Here is a 10648-nt window from a genome sequence, read left to right as displayed (position 1 = left end):
AAAAAAAAAAAAAAAAAAAAAAAAATCATCATCATCATCATCATCATCGTCATCACTAGAAATATCTTTATTGGTACAACTACCATCGCCAATAGCCAAACTCTTATTCACAAGGTTTTCGACAGAACTGAATAAAAACATCATTATTATATTCATATAAAATTTTATAATGCTACTAACCTTGGCGGGCCGAAGGAACCGAACGGAGCCTCTACAAAATACCCGTAAGGAACCCCTTGGGTCCTCATTCGGTTCCTTTTTAAAAAACTAAAAAAAAACAGCAAAATCAGCTTTTAAATGGTTGAAATTCGGATTCTACGTTAAAATTCCCTATAGAAGGTCACGGGATAATCGCAATAGTTTTTTTTGAAACGGTAAAAATTTTAAAAAATATATAAGACGTGTAACGCCTGTTGACTGCTACACTTCAAACGCATCGGTTGTAAGTAGCGGTCAACATGCGTTATACGTCTTGTATTTTTTTAAACTTTTTACCGCTGCAAACAAAAGCATTGCGATTACTCTGTGAGTTTCCAATAGAAAATTTAACGTAGAATCCGTATTATAACAGTTTAAAAGTTGATCTTGCTATTTTTAAAAAGTTTTTTAAAAATGAACCCAATGGGGTCTTTACGGGTACTTTGTATAGAGGCTCCATTCGGTTCCTTCGGTCTGCCAGGTAAATTATAATAAAAAGTAAATACTTATTACTTTTTACGAGTAGTGGTTTTAAGCAACACATTTCGAATAAACTTTGATTTTTTACAGTTTAAAATGGATTGATTATTCATAGTTGATGGAACAGCTATTTTTTTTAACCTTCCGTTGTTGGGTATATTAGGTAGTCTGTGTAAAATAATACCATCGTCCGAGGAAATGCTTTCACAGTTAACTACACTACACTTGTATATTCGCTTTCTGCAATATTTCGCATCCATTTTACCACAATTTTGCTTAGAATAAAATACATTAATTCTGCAATGTTTCAAATCCGTTGTTTTGATACTGCATTTAATTCTGTTGTTTAAAAATAATGTTCCATATAAAAATTTGTTTGTGTGTGAACAAAAAATGTAGGAAATTTGTGTGTGTATTTTTTGTGACTGCGAATAAGTATAGAATAAAAAATAAAAAAGTTTTGTAATAAAAATTACAATTTTATGAAAATAACTGAAAATGAACCATTATTTTCACTTTGATTATTTGACCATTTATTTGGCCTTTTTCTTGAGCAGGAATTGATCAAGCAATTTAAACTTTGTAAACATATTTTTTTAACTTTAATAAGGAAAGAAAAAAATAACAGATACGAATGAAAAAGGGCAAACAATTAAAATTTTTAATAACAATAAATGTTCTGTTTTTCAATTTATATTATATTGTGGTCCTTATTTACTCTTTGTGGATTTTTTTCGCATTTCTCTGGGCGCACCCTCATACTTTGTTGGGATGACCAATAAAAATGATCTATACCAAATTTTAGCAAAATCGGTTACTATGAACATGTGGCCCAAATTACTCAAAGTTTCTCATGCAATTAATATGGGGAAATGTAACGTAAAATTTCAAATGCAGGTAATTTTTTTATATTTTATCGGAATCCTTTAGCTCTGTAGAATTATGATCTTAAGATTCGGTGATGAAAAAATTTATCTACACAAATTTTTTTTCCAAAACTCACAAAATTATGGACCCCTAAATTTGAACAAAAATGAAACTTTCCACAATTGATAAGAAAATCTCTTTAAATTTTTACAAGAAGCCAATTTATTTATTAGATAATGACACGTGATGACAATGAAAACTAACAATTTTGAAAAAATGGAAGGTGGCTGCCCAACTTATTTTTTTAAACTCATTATTTCCCTGTTTCTCGATACCAACTTTACTGGTTTCAATTAAAAGGCTACCTTATTATAAAAAGAAATATTTCGTAATGCATGAAAGTCAAAATTTGGAAAAATTCAAAACGGTACATGATGGGAGCAAAACGTAAATTTTTATCAAAATAAAATAACTCCTCGTAGGAATTACCGATCTTGATGAACCAAAGTGCAAATTTTAGGTTTTAAGTTTCAAAATACGAGAAAATTGGTCCGAAATGCTTATTCAGCTTTCCCGGTCCGAAAAATCAATGGAAACCGGGAAATTCCCGAAATACCAGTTTTGACCGAGTGATACGATTTAAAGAAATTATTTTGCAGGAAAAATTGAGGTTGTTTGTCTTTCATATGCATACGTACTGTATATGTACTTATATTCTATCCCCCCACCCACCGACCTCAGCCACTCTTACACTATTGGGTGCACATTTGCTTAACCTTTCAGATATCCCTGCTTTTATGAAAATACTCATAAACATAGCACATAAAATGAAAAAAGTCGTAGAATACTCAAGATTTATTCATTTTTATGAAAATCTCGAAATTTCACACATAGTTATTTGAGGTGATTGAGAAATTGAAATTCATTTAATCATGAATGGAAAACGTATCATTTAAAAAAATATCTTTCTTCGAGAAACTGATAATGAGTCTTACACGCTAATGCTATTCTCATGGGAGTGTATGCGGGGTTGCATACATTTTGGTAAGACCCAGCGTCTCCACCCTGTATAATAATATAGTATTTATGGAATTCAAGGAATTCATGGAATTGAAGCAATTCGTGTAATTCGCAGAATTGACGGGATTCATGTAACGCCTGGAATTGACGGATTTCATGGAATTATCGGAATTCACGGATTTCAAGGAATTTACAGAATCCATAGAATTTACCGTAATAAAGGAATTCACGGAATTCAAGGAATTTAAGGAATCTAAAGAATTCACGGAACTCAAGAAATTTATGAAATTCAGGAAAATCATGGCATTTATAACATTAATGGAATTTACGGAATTCATGTAACTTACGTAATTCAAGAAATTCACAGAATTCAACTAATTGATGGAATTTAAAAAAATCGTTGAATTAATGGAATTCACGAAAATCAAGGTATTCATGAAATTTAAAAAGTTAATAAAATACAATGAAATCACGAAAGTCATGGAACGTATGGAGTTCATGGAATTCTACGAATTCCTTAAATTCACCAAATTACGTGGATTTATTTAATTTCTTGAACTCCTTCAATTCCATAAATCCCATGAATTCCTGGAATTCCGTGGATATCATAAATTCATTTATCCTCATTACTATTTTTGATCAAATAAAAATGAACAAAATTATAGAATTTTCAAAATCCAAAAAACCAAACGACAATTTTGTTAAAAAGTCATGCTTTTCGGTTAAAAATTCGTCTGTTTGGATTGAAAATTCAATTTTTTTGGTAGGAAATTTTTCAGGAAAAAAAATTAATAGTTTATCATGAAAACTCGACTAAAATCTTTTTCATAAGAAAATTTGACTATTTTTTTTAAATTTATCTTTTTGGTTTAAAACTTCATCTGTTAAAAAATAAATTTTATTTTTTGATGAAAGTGCAACTGTTGGGTTAAAAATCGTTCTTCTTTGATTGATAATTCAACTAATTTGTGTAAAACATTTGGTTGAATCGCTTTGTTAAGAAATTACTTTTTTTCTGACATATTTATATTTTAAATTGAAAAGTTATATCGTTGATTAAAAGTTTAATTATCTTGTTATAAATTAATCTTTTTTAATTGGAAATTCAACAACTTGGGTCAAAACTAAAATGCATCGTGAAATTACTTGATCGAAGTCTTATGTCTGGTTAAAAATTTAACTGTTTAGTGGAAAATGCTTTTTTTTGTTTGTTTAAGAATTCATTTTTTAACAGATAATAGAACTTTGCCATTTTTTAAGATTGATATTTTGTAGTTAAAATGCGCGTTTTTTTGTAAAAAAATTATTTTGTAGTTTGAAATTTCATTTTTTTGCGTAAAAATGCATCAGTTTCGTGGAAAATTAATTTTTTGTTGAGCAGTCATATTTTTTGTTTAGAAATTGAATTTTTGTTAAGAAAATTTGTCTTTGATATCGTGTACAATCGATCTTTCTTCATCCTAAAGATGGCGCATCATGATGTACATATATATAGGACAGAGTCTAACGCACCAAAAAGCGGCCATCTTAAATATCGTATTCAGTTTACTCGAGAGCCAATCAGCTCGCGAATAAGTTATCTCCTACAGCTAACTTCTCAAACTACACATCAGTTTTTATATAAGGATTATATTATTTTTATGGATTTAGTTATATGTATATGTTTCGTAAAATATTAAAACTTTCTGGAAAAAATGTTTTTCCTTATTTGAAAATATGCCTTTTTTTTGCTATTTTCAAATACTTGAAATACAATGTAATTTTCTTCCCAGAGAAGAAAAAAAATGAAGAATTTTTGTTCTTTTACGTTAGAGAAATTAAATTTGTTATATTTTAGATTTTTTTCACAAAGTGTGCTTTTAATTTAATTTAAAAAATTTTGTTTTTGCTCATATTTAGGAAATTTTAAATTAGATAAAATACATTTTGTTATTATATTTTGTTTATTACTGTTTAATAGCAAAAACTAAATATATATAATATAATAAAATATATTAACGTAGAAAAAATAATGCAAAAAAGTTTGCACTTTCGACAAAATCGAATGCGAAGTACGAGATACATAATGAGAATGTGTTCGTTAAAGCTGAAGGAGGTTCGACAAAAGAGGATTCTCAATCACCAAATAGAAGTTATCTATGTTTTCACCTTTAATTTTTAAAAAATTGCGCACAAATGTAGGGTAAACACAAAGTCTGAGCGTGTATCGCGAGGTGAATGCATCATCGAGCGTGAAGCGCGAGAATCAATAATCGCGCGCCACAGGCGCGTTCAAACTTGCTAGACATGCACGCAGAGCGCTATAAGCACGTGTCCGCAAAGCGGGCAGATTTTTGTTTACTATATATATATTTTTTAATCAGATTTTATAACAAACTTCTAGATATTTTTGGTTAAAGAAACTTTTTTAAAAAAATTTGTTTCGTCTTTCGTGTCCTTTTTCCAAAAATTTATTATAAAAATTTAACTTTTTTATTTTAAATCTTATTTTTTACTATTAAAAGAAAATCTACTCGTCCTATTTAAAAATGATTAATAACAAATTTATAGATCTTCTTGGGTGAACAACTTTTGTCTTTTAATTTTAGTGCATATCTTGTGTCGTTTTACAAAAAATATTTATTTTACAAAATTTATTAAAATAATTTAATTTTTTTACATTCTCATCATTTATGATCGAGAAAGTATTAGAATTGTCGGAAATTTGACATCACACTTTTTCAACGGATCTTCACGTTTCGAGACCCCCTGAATCCGAAAATCAGGTTTTCACGATGGCGTCTGTCTGTCTGTCCGTCCGTCCGTCCGCCCGTAAACACGATAACTCTCGAAAAAATGAACGAATCAAATTCATCTTTAGGACACTTTTTTTAGGTCCTAAAAGAAAGGACGAGTTCGTGAACCAGCCATTTTCGATAAAAATTCAAAAAGTGAGCGCATTTTGAAAATTTTTGTGACAACTTTTTTCTGAATTTGAAAATTCTATGTACGAATATTTATAGTATTTCAAAGAACAAACAATTTATCCTTATGAACTTTTTCGATAAAAAGAAAATTCTCAGAATTATAGCGTTTTCAAAATTTTTTTAATCAACTGAAAATCAAAATTTGAAGCCGAAAAACGGAAGATATGAAAAAAAGTCAGGAAAAGAAAAACATTTCTTTTTGTAAGCCCTACAAGATTATTATAACTAATTTTTGGATTTTTTTCAAAAATCGAAAATTCAAATTTTGATTGCACAAAAAATAATGGAAAATAAAATAACTTTCGAAAAAATGAACAAATCAAATTCATCTATGGCACACTTTTTTTAGGCCCTAAAAGAAAGGACGAGTTCGTGAATCAGCCATTTTTGATAAAAATTCAAAAAGTGAACGCATTTTGAAAATTTTTGAGGCAACTTTTTTCTGAATTTGAAAATTCTATGTACGGAGATTTATAGTATTAAAAAGAACAAAAACTTTATCCTTATAACTTTTTTCGATAAAAAGAAAATTCTCAGAGTTATAGCATTTTCAAAATTTTTTTGATCAACCGAAAATCAAAATTTGAAGCCGAAAAACGCACGAAATAAAAAAAATTCAAGAGAAGGAAAACATTTGTTTTTGTAATCCCTACAAGATTATCATAACCAATTTTTGGATTTTCTTCAAAAATCGAAAATTCAAATTTTGAATACACAAAAAATAATGGAAAATAAAAAAATCCATTTTGTGGACAAACTATGTAGGATACGAAAAAAGATGAATTAACAAAATTGTTTATCTCAAAAAAGATCTAAAATTTCGTTAAGAATCACTTCTTGATAGGACGCGTACTTTTTGTTTTATTCGTGAAAAAAAACGATGAAAAAAAATAAAATAAAAAAAAATGTGTGGAAAAACGACGAAAGTTATGAGAAAAAAAATCCAACAAAAACCTGTTTACAAATGTCTGTCGGAAATCGAGCGCGCAGCGCGAATGCCACGATGAGAATGTGTACCTCAAAGCCTACAGAATAAATATTTCGGCAAAAAAAGATTTTGTTTGACTTTTTAGCATTGAAATATGATATTTAAAAAATAAGTTAATTTTCTATGAAACTAGTTGAATTTTTAACACAAAAATTCCATTTTCAACCAGAAAGGATGTATTTGCAACAAAATTGATGAATTTTCAAACAAGTAATAACATTCATAAGTAAAAAGGTAATATTGTGGAGAAAGCCACTGCAAACAAATGTAATACAAGGCAAATAAATCCCTAACAAGAATATTATACTATGCGGTAACCGCAAAACTTTATTTTTAATTTTCTCTAATTTCCCACTGGCCAATTTTTCATTTTCCCTGACCATATTAATATTCCAAGAGAAAAATCGTTCACTGTTTTAACCTAAAATCTGTTATAAACGAAATAAACTAATTTCGAATTATAATTGAAAAAATTTGAAATTTATTTTACTTGACAGTTTCCCTAACCAATAAAATTCCCTGACTTTGAAAAAAAATTGTTATTAGCCAAGTTCGTTTTTACTCATCAGGTTTCTTCAGCGTGTGATGTTCCGACCAATTTTGTACACCAATAAAATACCCCCCTTACGTAAAAAATCAAAACAAAATCTTTCCAGCACGCCGATTACCACCGATACTGAACCTTTATGCTTCGTCTGCTAGCCGCACGCCCTCGAGAAGGGAGAAGTGCGCATGCAACTGCGCATTTCCTTACGTCACGATAACTTATATTTCTGTTAACATTCAGGAATTTTAGGAAAATATACGTAATTTTCAGAAACCGCTTCTGAAGTTAAATAAAAATGTAGTGAATTTACTACATATAAAAGTTACGGAATTTCATTTTCAGCAATCTAATTTCGTCAATTTCAGTTACTTTAATATCTTAAATGTGTCGGAATTTTCCCAACATTTCTAACAGTGTATCACGTTCAATAAATATACTTTGAAATAATAACATTTATTTGAATAAAATAAAATAAAATGAAGCTTAAATATTTCTTACAAATCAATAAAAAAAGGCCAAATCTATAGAAAACAATGAAATAAATTATAAACATGCAATTTCGAAACTCAAAAAGATTTTTGATCGTTTCATCAATGCTCGCTTAATAATTAAACAAGCAGATACACAAATTCCCTTTCTTTTTGTTTTTCTGCAAGCAAATGTTTATCGTATGTCATATTATATCTGATATATGGTATGTTCTTATAGTAAAACCAAGGGTAGTACAAAATATATGGTAAAAGTATAGTTTTATTGAAATGAAAGGAAATTCAATGCCAAATCAGTAGATGAGAATTAATAATAGTTTAAAATTTTGATTTTCAGATTATAAATGTAAAAATCTATATTAATTTACGTTAATTTAGATTTAATTGTTGTGTTTCAAAGCAATTTAAAATTAAAAAAGAAACCTATATAAAACTTTTGGGAATTCATAAAGATGTACAAAAAAATTTAATTTAAAAAAATGTAAGGGAAAAGATAACGCGTTACTTTTTTCATTGACGATAACACGTTAGCGTCACTGAACATTCGTCATTTAACATTCGATAAAATGCTCAAAAGTTTTATGAAACAAAATTATGCAATTTTTCCCCGGAATTATCCCAGAAAACATCAAAATTTAAAAAAAGTGGATATTTCAGTATGCTCGTGTTCGTAAATTAATAATATCTCCCGAAATAAGAGTATACTGAACAATTTTTAATGTTTTTGAACTCATTCATATACACAGGAAAAAAGAATCCATTCAAAAGACGACCCTGTGAATTGCGTATCTGTCATTTGCAGATTCAGAAGGTTAAAGCTGAATCGGTTTGCGACTATGTGAATCGGGCATTTTCTCAAGCAGCTTCGAATCTGCCATGAAATCATGCCCAAATCTACCGGTTTCCTTTTGCTATTTCAGTTCTAGATGTTGTAAAGACTTTTGCGGCATATAAGTTTGTCAAAAAAGTTATAACGACTAAAAGTCTTTAAAACCCCAATCGGCGGCAATCTGGAATTCCAGTGACAGATACGCAATTCAAAAGCTCTCGAAATGTTTATATTTCGCGAGGTACATATTTAGATAGATTTATTGAATGCAAATATAAATTTCATCTTCATTTTTTACATTCTCATTCATGAGAGTGTAATGTAATCGTCCAAATTTACGGTCTCTGGTTTTTAACGGATCTTTAGTCTTTACGTTTCGGCCCGCACAGAATCCGAAAATCATAAAATTTTGTCGGTGTCTGTATGTCTGTATATCTGTCTGTATGTCTGCCTGTATGTCTGTATGTATGTCTGTATGTGTGGTTACCTGAATGTTGTAGCCACGCTAACTGTTGAAGGATTTGTTCAATCGAGTCCGCATTTCATATACTTCTGAAGGTCCCCAAAATTAAGGTTAAGTTCGTTAATCAGACATTTATAACCAAGATTCAAAAACTGCGAGCATTTCAAAAATTTGAAGTTTTTTTTCAAATTTTATAAACTTTTGTCGAAGTTTCTTATAGGTGGGTAAAAGACTTGCAAATTGTCCAAATACAATTTTTTTATTTTTATGAAAATTATAAAAGTTATATGCTTTTCAAAAATTTGAAAATCTTCAAAAAATGGAAAAAATTATTTTTTTCAGAGATCCAAAAATTTCATTCAAAATTTTCAGTAGATACCAAATATATTTCAAAACTATTCTGAGCGCGATTATCGCAATGAGAATGTAATCGTCATGGCCATAGGTGCTTTAAAAAAACTTTTTTGATATCAAATAAAAAAAAAAGTTCAACTTCACTTTATGATTGTAGTTTATGAGGGGTTCGAATTGCAGTATTTGACATTATTTTATATATACTTAAAAAAGAGAAAAGGATTAAACAACCACGGCAGGGTCCTATTATGATCAGGAAAAATAAAATTTGAACATTATTTTGCAATATCTGAATAAGCAGTACCAGACCAAGGTACAGACAAAAAAATTGTAATAGACATTTGATATAATAGTTTTTAACATACAATGTAGAAAAATTTCGCATTGCGGTCTGTGCACAAATGTGGAGGGTAATACAAAAACCGAGCGCGGAGCGTTAGGTAAATACATTATCGAGCGTGGAGCACGAGATAAATATATTATCGAGCGCGAAGCACGAGAAGCAACAGTCGCGTGCCCTAGGCGCGCATATTGAACCAGTCACGCTAGGCGTGACTTTTTTACAATTGAGAGATTTCCAAATTCGAGTTGCGTGAAAATGTGAATTCCACCTAAAGTGGCCTAGAACTCAGTAGAGCCTTTTCCTTAATTATTTATTTAAAAATAAATTATAAAAATTAACCACCCTTTCTGAGAAGGTTTGGTAAAAGAAGGGTTCACAATATGTGCTTACGGAACTGGCTTTATTTTAGATTGAATCCGGCAGGGCGCAGGTCAGTTGGCCCTTCCCGTAAACGAGGTTGACTGGAAAGTAAATAAGAAGTTGACAAAGGCTGCTGAAAGCATACTTACCTGACGTAGAGGCTACCGTGATCAACAAGGCGGTTCCTCCAGGGCGAGGCTCTTCCATTGCACTACGGTCGAGCTGACCCTTGCGAATATTCCTAATGTGGATATCTCGGACGTATAATTTTTGTTAGTCGAGACTGCGTACGCGCTGTCCCGGATCAAATTAATTCAAACAAATTTATACTTGTATAGGGATATTAGAGTTAAAGATATCTTGAATTTAATTACAATTGATTAGTCAATTATGTTTTAGTTTATTGGAAACAATTGTTTAAAATTTATGTTTGAAGAATTGCACAAAAAGCCTTTTCTGTGTATGAAATTTGTTTTTAATATTCATTATTATAATATAAACTAACTGAATCCGACCTTGGATGTTAACCTTTGCCTGAATTGAAATGGATTTCATTTGATGAACAATTAAACACTTTGCTTCCTCGAAGAGGAAGCATTAATGTCCTTTTAATAAAAACTATTCTTTAATACTACAGTATAGGTCAGGGCTCACCAAAAGGCAGCCATTGGCTGCATTGGCTGTCAGCGGCAGTCCAAAGACTAGGTCAAACTGGCCCTAATAAATCTTGTCGTTCGACTGGTTT

The 10648-nt window shown here is 30.0% G+C and overlaps 1 gene; it reads left to right on the top strand.

Moving 5' to 3' along the window:
* The first annotated feature begins 10044 nt into the window (after positions 1-10044).
* On the top strand, positions 10045-10207 carry LOC117175742.
* Positions 10208-10648: the final 441 nt, after the last annotated feature.

The sequence above is a fragment of the Belonocnema kinseyi genome, chromosome 6 (assembly GCF_010883055.1).
Source record: "Belonocnema kinseyi isolate 2016_QV_RU_SX_M_011 chromosome 6, B_treatae_v1, whole genome shotgun sequence".
Lineage (NCBI taxonomy): Eukaryota > Metazoa > Arthropoda > Insecta > Hymenoptera > Cynipidae > Belonocnema > Belonocnema kinseyi.
Note: the sequence above shows the minus strand (reverse complement) of the source record. Positions and strands in the feature narration are given on the sequence as shown.